The sequence below is a fragment of the Pinus tabuliformis genome, chromosome 2_2 (assembly GCF_031772625.1).
Source record: "Pinus tabuliformis cultivar Carrire ecotype Pingquan chromosome 2_2, CPIR1, whole genome shotgun sequence".
Lineage (NCBI taxonomy): Eukaryota > Viridiplantae > Streptophyta > Pinopsida > Pinales > Pinaceae > Pinus > Pinus tabuliformis.
The window spans coordinates 689,489,549-689,502,717 of record NC_142300.1 but is presented as its reverse complement, the minus strand read 5'-3'; the positions used below and the strand labels follow the sequence as shown (position 1 = coordinate 689,502,717).

Sequence of the window (13,169 nt, the reverse complement as noted above, 5' to 3'; positions counted from 1 at the left end):
ACTCCTCTGTTACATTCTCCATGTCTTGGACTGTCCCCATGTTCCCCTCTTCTTCCTCTAGGATCTTGAAGCTGTTGTATCTTGTATGTCTATCCCCATTTACCTTCTTGTGTGGACATTTTCCCCCTTTCCCTTTTCTCCCGACCTTGGTAAAACCCTCATGATCTCTCTCCATAGTGGTTTTCTGGTTACCTTCACTATAGATTGTGGGGTAGTCTCTATATAGATGCCCATGTTCATGACATTTGCGACACCTAAATGGTATGTGCTGATAGTCCACCATTTGCACCCAATCTTCATCATATACTTCTAAAATTATCACTTTCGAAAGGGCTCTAGATATATCCACTTCTACACATATTCTGGCAAAGGAGGTATATCTTCCTTTCAGAGTAGCTTCTGAGATCTTTAGAAAATGCCCCAACTTGTTGCCTATGGTTTTCAAAGATTCTAGTAGCCAATAATCCAAAGGAAGGGAGTATAGTCTGATCCAAACTCGTATTAATGTGAAAGTTTCATGTTCCGGGACAAAGTTCATCATCCATGACCACATGTAGAGTCCTGCCACAGCATAGAAATAGGTCCCTCTTTCAAACACTATGTCTTTGTCCTCTAGGCTTGTGAATGCTATTGTAAAAAAGCCCTTAGAACCCAGATGTAAATGTATTTCTCCCTTTGACTTGCAATGGCTCCTTACTCAGACGTGTAACACCCTCTCCGTTGGTCATAACCCCATGAACTTGCATATGATTGCATGTTTCATCATATGATCCCTATGTGCTTGTATTGTTGGGTCGCTCAATACGACCCAGGGAATAATGCCTGAGTTGGGTTTGCATACCCCAGATGTCCTTATGGAAGCCGGTCTTTCACTGCTGCGTCCATTCTCCTTTTCTTTACTTGTGTCCTGTTGGTTCCCTTCCTGATCCTGATGCCCACTTCTTCAAGATGTTCCCTGGCTTCATGCTTCTGAAATCTTCTCTAGAGGTTTTTTGAAATGCTTCTTTCCTGTGTCCTTACTTCCATCTGTGACTGCTTGACTGTAGGATGGAGTAGCACTCCCCCTACGCTCCCCGCCATAGATCTTGAGTCCAAAACCCTATCTTCAACTCCAACCCTAGCTTCTCAGAGATCGACCAAGGTATCCTTCCCCCCTAATTCAATCCTATTTTTTCTTTAGATTTCATATTCCAAATTAACATCAAATCAAATAAACTATTAATAATTAATATTTTATTAATAATTAATATATATATATATATATATATATATATATATATATATATATATATATATATATATATATATATATGAGATTATTTTTTATTTGTATTTTTATAATATCTAAATAAAAATAAATGTGGCCTTTATCAACCACATTAAACAATTCATCAATAATGTCAAAAATCAATAACTCGTTAATTAATTATTATTTTGTTTTTTTTCTCAATTTTCTTAAGCATATCTAACTATATATATTTTTTGTTAGATCAAGTCCTCCACTTATGTCATGATGATGAACCATAGTGGAGGGTTTGAAACGTTGACCCCCAAAACCTTATGTAATCAATTGGAAAAAGTCCTTCTCTAAGAATTTTGAATCACATAAGTCTGAATTTAGAGAGATCATTCTTCTTACATAACTATCTTTGTACAAAATCAAGTATTTGTTCACTATTTAAATTAAATATTGTATTTGGGTAACCAACATATACAATACTATATAAGGTCATTAATGCACTGAAGCAATATATGCCACCACTTAGATATATATATTGATTTTTATGTATTTGTATTTACATTTTATACCAATTAAAATAAATTTAGAAAAATATCCACCCATCAAGAACGTAAACAATTTATTAACTTGTATAATAAATATTCATACATTAAATAATATAAATGTCAGATTTCTTTATAAATGAAGACTATTAAATTTAGAAAAAATCATTACTTAATATAGATAAGTGTTTTTTCAGCAAGTCATTAAATAAATATTTATATATTATGAAATATATATATATATATATATATATATTACATAAAATATAAAATATATACTAAATTTTGTAAAATTAATAAAACATTATACTATATATAGATTTTATAAAATGAATATTAAAGAGTGATTACAAAATTCATCGCTCTTTTTAAATATCGTTACAGATTCCCTCTTTGAATTTTTAAATTTTATTTAAAAATCAAATTCTAATTAAGAAACGAGGGACGAAACCCTCTAGAAGGCCATGCACGTTTTCAAATTGAAATGCTACTTTTGAGAGTTTTTTTTATTAATAAGTAAAATTCAAATTCATAGAGGGATATGATGTATTATCAACGTATGCACATGTCACTAAATTATTTTGTTAAAACTAATTCAAATTCATTTATTTACTGACGTAGGCATATCTTTTAGAAAAGCAACCTCATGTATCTATTTTCGGATATTCACCGCGATTGTTTTTATATTTTACAATTTCATTATAATTAATGATATTAATTCATAACGATAATAATTGGAATATTTTTAAATGTCTATAATAATGAACGAGTTTTTCAATATTTAAAAAAATATATATATATATTTTAAAACCAAATTGAAACTAATTTTATAATAATGAACGAGTTTTTCAATATTTAAAAAAATATATATATATATATATTTTAAAACCAAATTGAAACTAATTTTATAATTGGCAAGCATGAAACAATCACCGACGGTTGACGTATTGCATTAATCACATTTATTTATTATTTTTTATTATAATAACATTTTAAAGCTTTCTAATCATCCACGTATATATAGGTTTCACCCAAAGGAATATGAAACTTCAATTAACAGAAGCATAGCCGATTAAGTTGCACCTTCAGAAAACAAAGATGTATATATAATTGAAAACAAAAGTTTATATTTACTCAAAAAAACAAAAAAATTAATCTCTACGACAACGACAGTCATAGACATCTTTTACAAAATATTGCACGCGCATCCTTCATATCTGGGCACGGATTAAGTGAGCCCAACTCATTCGTTTAAAATAAATACTAGCATTTGCACCTAATGTTGCAAAGGAAACGCCGTAAGGCATAGTTTGTGGAAAAATATTGAAATGTGAATGGGCTTTTTTGAAAGCAAGGGTCGATGTATTTGAGTTTCAATTTGAGGAAGCCATGTCGAAAGGCGTATTTGGGGGTTAAAGTGGCTACAAAATGGAATGCAAGTAGTCTTAAATATCCATTGAACTTGTTTAGACACCATCACATCTGGATTAAAATTGCGTAGTTGAAGGTGAAAGTAAAGGAATGAATTCACGCGAAACGCGAAATGCGAACAAGAATTGGGTATCCATATTGATTTGGATAGGGTTATTTAAGAAATCATTATTCAAACGGGAAATTTAATTAATATGAAGACATATTGAAAACATGTATTATATTCATTGAAATAAATTGATTTTGTTAACAAAATATGTTAAAACCCATTGATAATGAATCGGTTGTGAAGACAAACTATCAAAATGGCATTTGATCTTGAAACATCCTTTTTCAAGTTTCAAATGGAAAATACAAATAGTGAATATAATATTCTAAAGAGCATTGTTCTTGTCATTCCATATTTGAAGTTGTATCAAAAGTTCTTGGAGGCATCGAAGACCTGAAGAAGCAGTGATGAACCTGCAAAATGTATATTTTGTTAGAAGTTGTAATATGTAAATCAGTTGTGGAAATTTATTAGTAATACTTTGTAGGTGAGTTGTGTTAAAATGAATTTGGAATGAATGGAAATGAAGTTACCTTTGCCATGGGGATTTATATATTGTTAGTGGAAGATGCATGGTGAATGATGGCATACTGAACACCGTTGGAGATTTATGCGTAGTTGGAGACGCATATTTCTTGCTTTCTATTCTTCTCGTAGTTGCATAGGTGTGCTTTTTCTGAGTCCATATGTCCTGTTGCAAAAGAAAGAAAATATTAGAATGAGATGTATACATAATATAAGGACATTCTAATATTTGCATAATTATTAATAATGATTAAATTTGGTTGTTGTTGAAAGATATCAAAAGGTATGCTATGAAATAGAATGAGCTAAGTAAATAGAGGAAACCTTTTGGTGTTGTTAAAGTATGGGTTGGAGCAGATTATCTGGAGGTGGCATTAAATGGGGCTCCAAAAATTTTCACACAGAATCCTAAAATATTGCCACAATCACAACTTACCAACCTTAACATCCAATTTCTGATGCCATTAGTAACTTACTGAATATTCTATATCATAAATGTGAGGTGATAATAACATTGTTTGATGCACAACCAATGCACAATACAGTAATGGTTTTTAACATAATATAATATTTATAAGCAAGAAACCAACTAACAGAATATAGTACATTGTCAAAGGTAAAGGGAAAGATCGCATGCAATATCAAGATTGTTGTCCGCAAGCATTTCCTTCACCAAGCCACATGATTCCCTAGCCAATTTAATTCCAAAAGATAGCCAATTTAATTCCAAAGGCTAAGTCAGTGTTCATAATGTCAATGTCTTCATATAAGTTTAAATCAGGTAGAGATAATGGTGGAGTTAACTTGAGATCAATCCTACATAATTTGGATTTTGGGTCTAGATTATTCCATCAACATCTAAAACGATTCCCTGATTTCCTTTAGGAGACCAAAGCCCAAAAACCACTTTCACATAAATGCTTGCAAAGTTGGAAAGGTAGTTGGAAATGTACTTCGAGGATTAAGACAGATATTCCTAGGCACCCACTAATTGCATGGATGGAATCCTTATTCTAAGAATAACGAGGGAGATTGTTATTCCTTACCCAAATTGGAAAGGAGGGCAAGGCCTCTCAGAAGGGATCAAATGTTAGGTTGCAAGGTTAGAACCAGGTCCATCTACACTACCAAATTTAGTGGTAACCAAAATATCTCTAATAGTTTCATTGTATATTTTGAGTATTAATTCTTGAGAATAAGGAAGACATCAAGAAATTTAGCACGAAATGACAGTTGCATTTAGCACAACTCCATTCTAAATAAATCCAAACAAACACTTCCATACAAATAAAATCCAAAGTATCCAAGGTATTAAAATCTCAAAGGCTATCAATCTTATATGAGTATTCAAGACTAGGTCTTAGCAGGTCAAGACATGTGTGCATTTTGGAGGCAGATAATGAGAATTTTGTCAGAGTTTTCTTGTTCTTTTTGTTGGTTTTAATGGTTGATAACCACTAGCTGACTAAAATTTGTAAGATAGTGTTAACTACTGTCAGAATTTTTTTTCTACTCATTTTTATTGTTGTGCAAAAAACAAATCAGATCAGAACAAAATTCATCATTTGTATATTCTTTCTTTTGGTTATAATGGAAAAGTATGTCCACGATATATTGAAATGTATGAATTTTGAAAGTCCTGTTGTGGTGTTCTTTTACCTATTGAAATCAGGTTATATATTCAATGTATTTTTTCCAGTTCTAACAAACCAATATCAAGATTTGAAACTGCTAGGAATCGATAAAAGGACCTTTGCATAATAGGTGGCATAGTTGACAGTGTTTAAAGGGAGGTCGATATATTTTTAGGAATATCTACAATAGATTCAAATTTGCAGGCAGGATATCAACAGTCAAAGAATCAATTTGCAATTTGATGGCAGAGGATTTTATATCATGGTCCATGGATGAAATAGAAATTAAACAAAAACTCAGAAAGGAGATTAAGGCTGTTACCGGAGATGAAGTAGTCCAGAAATGTCCAGAAATGTCCCTGAAAGTTGAACCGCCCAGAAACAAAGCCTGCATTCATCAAATGAGTGCATCAACATTTGACTGACTGAGAAATTGAACAAAGCTTTAACTAAATCAGTCTTGTTACTTATCCTTGCTACTAAACGACAAGTTCTATCACTCGTTTGAATGGTATATAGTCATGGATTCAAAACAAAGCAGCAAAATGTTGATAATAGAGATGGCTTCAGTTCCTTGTATTTTTACAACAGATTCAAATTTGCAGGTAGGATATCAACAATCAAAGAATCAATTTCCAGTTTGATGGCAGAGGATTTTCTATCATTTCCATTTTCCTTGTCCAGAAATGTCCCTGAAGGTTGAATCACCCAGAAACAAAGCCCACATTCATCATTTCCAATTATTCTATAAATAAATAACTGACATTTTTATATGATGCACAAATCCCTTTGTTGATGAATGATGTTGTTTCAGACTACATAATTAGACAGATAACAGTGGGTTGTACCAAGTATTCTTATAGATTAGTATTTCCAGTTTTTCAATAACTTGTTAATTAAAATCTGAAACTCCAACATGGCCCCCGAATAGTCCTGAATTTTCAAGGAAAATAAGCATTGGAATCACTTGCAATAGCTATTTTTAAAGTGCCTCCAGAATCATGACATGAGCTCCAGAAATTTTCACGCAGAATCCTAAAATATTGCCACAATCACAACTTACCAACCTTAACATCCAAACTCTGATGCCATTAGTAACTTATTGAATATGGTATATCATAAATGTGAGGTGATAATAACATTGTTTGATGCACAACCAATGCACAATACAGTAATGGTATTTAACATAATATAATAATTATAAGCAAGAAATCAACTAACAGAATATACTACATTGTCAAAGGCAAAGGGAAAGATAGCATGCAATATCAAGAGATTGTTGTCTGCAAGCATTTTCATAATGTCAATGTCTTCATATAAGTTTAAATAAGGCAGAGATAATGGTGGAGTTAACTTGAGATCAATGAGTGAGTGAATCAAGTGCTCTTATGCTAGTATGAGCTCAAGAAATTTTCACACAGAATCCTAAAATATTGCCACAATCACAACTTACCAACCTTAACATCCAAATTCTGATGCCATTAGTAACTTACTGAATATGGCATATCATAAATGTGAGGTGATAATGACATTGTTTGATGCACAACCTCTTCCAAAATATAGTATTCGAAGCAATAGAGGAAAAATTGAAAGAAACAAAGATGTCTGAAAGTTAAGAAAGGCATGAAGAACCATTCAAAGTCAAGAAAATTGGACGCACAAGTCATATCCTTATTGTAAGTTTTCTTTGTTGCAAAAAGACCAATTTATTTCGAAAGAGCCTATTCCAAAATAATTTTAAACAAAATGTCGATTCTTTTAAATCTCTTCTTTGATTGAAAGTGACATAACGAAACTCATTAAGAATGAAGCCTCAAAGGTAATTGAGATAAAACTTACATTGCAATTGTTTCAAAAGAGCCTCTTCTGTGATTGAAAGCAACATAACGTAACTCATTAAGAATGAAGCCTCAAAGGTAATTGAAATAAACTTTACGTTACAACTGTTTCAAAGGAGCCTATTCTCCCAGAATCAAATATCAAATTTAATACAAATAAAAATATATGGTTGTTATAATAAAAAATAATCGGGTTTTAATATTTTCTTTCTATGATGTTGATGCAGAAGGGAGTAGATGTGCATGTTGTGTGTCCGCATTGAAATCAAAAGCATCAGGTTCTTAGATTTCGTTTCTCTGATTTAAAACACCATAAATAAGCTCATTAAGATCAAAACAAATATTTCATCAAAGACATGAGGTTCTTGATGTTCCATTTCTATGACTGACAATGCCATAATGAAGCTCACTAAGATAAAAATCAACCTCGGGTGTTCTTGAGATTTGGTTTCTGTGATCAAAAACACCGTAATTAAACTCATTAAGATCAAGATTAAAATTCAGATTCTTGAAATTTAGTTTCTATGCCTGTAATCGCCATAACTAAACTCATTAAGATCAAAAATTAGAGTTTAATAAAAGACATGGGATTCTTAAAGTTCCATTCCTGTGATTGGAAATGCCATAATGAAGCTCATTAAGATCAAAATCAAAACGGAAACAACAACAAGTGTTTGATTCCATTTCTGTGGTTGGAAATGCCATAATTAAGCTCATTGGAATGAAAATCGCAATTTAATAGAAAAAGATTTTTTTTCTATGATTAAAAACGCCATAATTAAGCTCAATAAGATCAAAATCAAAATTTAATCAAAAGTGGGGTTTTGAGATTCTATTTCTGTGATTGAAAATGGTATAACTAAGCTCATTAAGATCAAAACCATACTTTAATCAAATGCAAGATTTCGTTTTTGTTATTGAAAATGCTATAATTAAGTTAATTAGATCAAAATCAAAAGCATGGGGATGTTAAGGTTTCGTTGCTGTGATAGAAAACACCATAATAAAGCTCATTAAAATCAAAATCAAAATTTAATAGAAAGCATCCCGTTTTAAACAGTGTGTTTTTGTGATTGAAAATGCCATCAATATGCTCCAAAATATCATACGCAACAAAAATAATTACCTGGAATTGTGACTGAATGAGATAGGAATCGAGTCTCTTCGACGACTTATCGTTGGGAAAACTACCTCCGGAGAGAGACAAGGACTGGATAATGGGCAAGAACACTCCCCCGGCTCTAGCATTCGTATTGGGCATTGCTAGGGCAATGAGAGCTTTGCTTATAGTTAACTCGTAGGAAAGCCCTAGAGTGCTCTTCCCCAGCCATTTGACAACATATATGGCGATTCGATCGCCTAAACCTATCTTCACAAAGCCTCGCGCAAAGAAAAAAGAAATGACGATCAGCCAGATGACCTCGTTCGTAAAGGCGCTAAATGCCACAGAGAACGTGAGGGTTCAAGTTATAACTATGAAGATTTTCAGGAATATTTACAATAGATTCAAATTTGCAAGCAAGAAATCAACACACAGAATATAGACAATAATGATATTTTTGAAACAAATCTGATTTATCATGGTTTGAACAAGGTGTTCCGCACCTTCTATCTATTAGAATTTTTAAAAAGTTTTGCCTCCAGGATAAGCCAAGTGGTAGACAGAATGAGCACCTTCCTCAAAACTAGGGGCAGAGTGGGAACCCAAAATAAAGAACAGGAGAATCCCCAATGTATCCCCCACAAACCCATTCCCCTGAAACTTAAAACACAGAATTGGGACGTATTTGGAAAAGGAATGCATACCAGGCTATGTGGCGATTCGATCACCTAACCCTGTCTTCACAAAGCCTCGTGCAAAGAAAAAAGAAATGACGATCAGCCAGATGACCTTGTTCGTGAAGGCGCTGAATGCCGCGGAGAACGTGAGGGTTCGAGTTATAACTCTAGAGATTTTCAAGAATATTTACAACAGATTCAAATTTGCAGGCAAGAAATCAACACACAGAATATAGACAACAGTGATATTTCTGAAACAAATCTGATTTATCATGGTTTGAACCAGGTGTTCCGCACCTTCTATCTATTGGAATTTTTAAAAAGTTTTGCCTCCGGGATAGGGAAAGTGGTAGATAGAATGGGCACCTTGCTCAAAACTTGGGGCAGAGTGGGAACCCAAAATAAAGAAGAGGATAATCCCCAATGTATCCCCCACAAACCCATTCCCCTGAAACTTAAAATAGAGAATTGGGACGTATTTGTAAAAGGAATGCTTTCTTTCTATGATGCGGATGCAGAAGGGAGTAGATGTGCATTTCATCTATCCGCATTGAAATCAAAAGCATCAGGTTCTTAGATTTCATATCTCTGATTTAAAACACCATAAATAAGTTCATTAAGATCATAACAAAAATTTCATCAAAGACATGAGGTTCTTGATGTTCCGTTTCTGTGACTAACAATGCGATGAATAAAACTGAATGAATACAAAAGAGTTATGAATAATCTTCTCTTGAATATCAAAACCAGTGACTTCTAAAACTCTGGTAGAAGATGCACCCAGATCTGAAAAAGCATTTGCATGATATCAAAGCTTCTAATTCCAAGCCACGAAGGAAACATGCACCCAACAACCAACCTTCAAATAAAGGATCAGTTGTTTTGCAAAACTCGGCCATGCCAAAAACTGAGTATATACCCTTTAGAAAACCAAAAAAATCTCCCAAACTGTTGACAATTTTAAAAAAATTCTCGTGTCTCATCTAATTGAGGCCATTTTTCAAAAACCCCATTGTTTGGAATTTTGAAATTCCCCTTCAATTTCCTGGAAACTGCACCTAAAGTTCAATGTTGGAAAATGCCCACGAAATTTTGATGAGTGGTTTCCAAAAGCAATTTCTCAGTGGAGGGGGAGAGGAGGGATGGGTTCCATGGTATTGAAAATTGTCCAGGGGGTTCTACTATGAACTTGCTGCTGCCACATCACCAATAGTTTTTTTCACTCCCTTTGTTAAACATCGAACACACAGAGGGGGTTCATGATTTATAATAACTATCGATCTGCTATCGTCTTATACTAGATCTACATGATACCCCAAGATTTGATATAGACAGAACTTCAACATTCTCAAATGTTAGTCGGAAACTCGACCAAGATCTTCGAATTCCCTTTATAACAAAAGCAATTGGTTAGCAGACTCAAGATATTTGCTACTAGAATGTGCTCAGAGCCAAAATTATTAAGCTATGCATGCGATGAATAAAACTGAATGAATACAAAAGAGTTATGAATAATCTTCTCTTGAATATCAAAACTAGTGACTTCTAAAACTCCGGTAGAAGATGCACCCAGATCTGAAAAAGCATTTTCATGATATCAACTTCTAATTCGAAGCCATGAAGGAAACATGCACCCAACAACCAACCTTCAAATAAAGGATCAGTGTGCAAAACTTGGCCATGCCAAAAACTGAGTATATACCCTTTAGAAAACCAACAAAATCTCCCAAACTGTTGACAATTTTAAAAAAAATCTCGTGTCTCATCTAATTGAGGCCATTTTTCAAAAACCCCATTGTTTGGAATTTTGAAATTCTCCTTCAATTTCCTGGAAGCCGCACCTAAAGTTCATTGTTGGAAAATGCCCACGAAATTTTGATGAGTGGTTTCCAAAAGCAATTTCTCGATGGAGGGGGAGAGGAGGGATGGGTTCCATGGTATTGAAAACTGTCAAGGGGATGCTACTATGAACCTGCTGCTGCCACATCACCAATAGTTTTTTTCACTCCCTTTGTTAAACATCGAACACATAGAGGCAGTTCACGATTTATAATAACTATCAATCTTCTATCGTCTTATACTAGATCTACACGATACCCCAAGATTTGATATAGACAGAACTTCAACATTCTCAAATGTTAGTTGGAAACTCGACCAAGATCTTGGAAATTCCCTTTATAACAAATGCAATAGGTTAGCAGACTCAAGATATTTGCTATTAGAATGTGATCAGAGCCAGAATTCTTAAGCTATGCATGCGATGAATAAAATTGAATGAATACAAAAGAGTTATGAATAATCTTCTCTTGGATATCAAAACCAGTGACTTCTAAAACTCTGGTAGAAGATGCACCCAGATCTGAAAAAGCATTTTCATGATATCAAAGCTTCTAATTCCAAGCCAGGAAACATGCACCCAACAACCAACCTTCAAATAAAGGATCAGTTGTTTTGCAAAACTCGGCCATGACAAAAACTGTGTATATACCCTTTAGAAAACCAACAAAATCTCCCAAACTGTCGACAATTTTAAAAAAATTCTCGTGTCTCATCTAATTGAGGCCATTTTTCAAAAACCCCATTGTTTGGAATTTTGAAATTCTCCTTCAATTTCCTCGAAACTGCACCTAAAGTTCATTGTTGGAAAATGCCTGTGAAATTTTGATGAGTGGTTTCCAAAAGCAATTTCTCAGTGGAGGTGGAGAGGAGGGATGGGTTCCATGGTATTGAAAACTGTCAAGGGGGTGCTACTATGAACCTGTTGCTGCCACATCACCAATAGTTCTTTTCACTCCCTTTGTTAAACATCGAACACACAGAGGGGGTTTACGATTTATAATAACTATTGATTTTCTATCGTCTTATACTAGATCTACACGATACCCCAAGATTTGATATAGACAGAACTTCAACATTCTCAAATGTTAGTAGGAAACTGGACCAAGATCTTGGAAATTCCCTTTATAACAAATGCAATTGGTTAGTAGACTCAAGATATTTGCTTTTAGAATGTGCTTAGAGCCAAAATTATTAAGCTATGTATGCGATGAATAAAACTGAATGAATAAAAAAGAGTTATGAATAATCTTCTCTTGAATATCAAAACCAGTGACTTCTAAAACTCTGGTAGAAGATGCACCTAGATCTGAAAAAGCATTTTCATGATATCAAAGCTTCTAATTCGAAGCCATGAAGGAAACATGCACCCAACAACCAACCTTCAAATAAAGGATTAGTTGTTTTGCAAAACTCGGCCATGCCAAAAACTGAGTATATACCCTTTAGAAAACCAACAAAATCTCCCAAACTGTTGACAATTTTAAAAAAAATCTCGTGTCTCATCTAATTGAGGCAATTTTTCAAAAACCCCATTGTTTGGAATTTTGAAATTCTCCTTCAATTTCCTGGAAACTGCACCTAAAGTTCATTGTTGGAAAATGCCCACGAAATTTTGATGAGTGGTTTCCTAAAGCAATTTCTCAGTGGAGGGGGAGAGGAGGGATGGGTTCCATGGTATTGAGGCACTTCCAATACTTCTATTGTATTTAAGGAAGGCATTTTATAAATATAATAACAGACAATTGATCAGCTATTATTTCAAAAACAAGATTGTGATCATACAATAATGGAAATACCGATATCTGCTTTCATATCATTGTTGGTAAATCAAAATTAAAGCTAATGGAGAAGGCAAAGCAATAATCAAATACCTCAGACGTTCAGCATCTGTCCTGACATCAATTTTCTCCGTCTCTCGGTTTATCAGATTGACAATTCGAGCAGTAAATGTAGTAATTGCACGTAGCAATTGTGGAGGACTCCTGAGCAAATTTAGAGCAATATCCTTCACATCATTTGGTATTTCCCCATCCAAATCAATAACTAGCTTCTCAGCATCTAGATGTGCATGTCCCTGAACACCACCCCCATCATAAAGCTTTCTAATCATCCACGTATATATAGGTTTCACCCAAAGGAATATGAAACTTCAATTAACAGAAGCATAGCCGATTAAGTTGCACCTTCAGAAAACAAAGATGTATATATAATTGAAAACAAAAGTTTATATTTACTCAAAAAAACAAAAAAATTAATCTCTACGACAACGACAGTCATAGACATCTTTTACAA

The 13,169-nt window shown here is 33.6% G+C and overlaps 1 long non-coding RNA gene across 1 annotated transcript; it reads right to left on the bottom strand.

The window, feature by feature from the left end:
- Window positions 1-3,801: 3,801 nt before the first annotated feature.
- Window positions 3,802-12,958, bottom strand: LOC149194544 (uncharacterized). The gene is made up of 3 exons (XR_016255094.1): window positions 12,749-12,958; window positions 5,744-5,809; window positions 3,802-3,953 (listed from the first exon to the last, which is right to left on the bottom strand). It is a non-coding gene; the product is annotated as an uncharacterized LOC149194544 (long non-coding RNA).
- Between the last annotated feature and the right edge of the window lie 211 nt (window positions 12,959-13,169).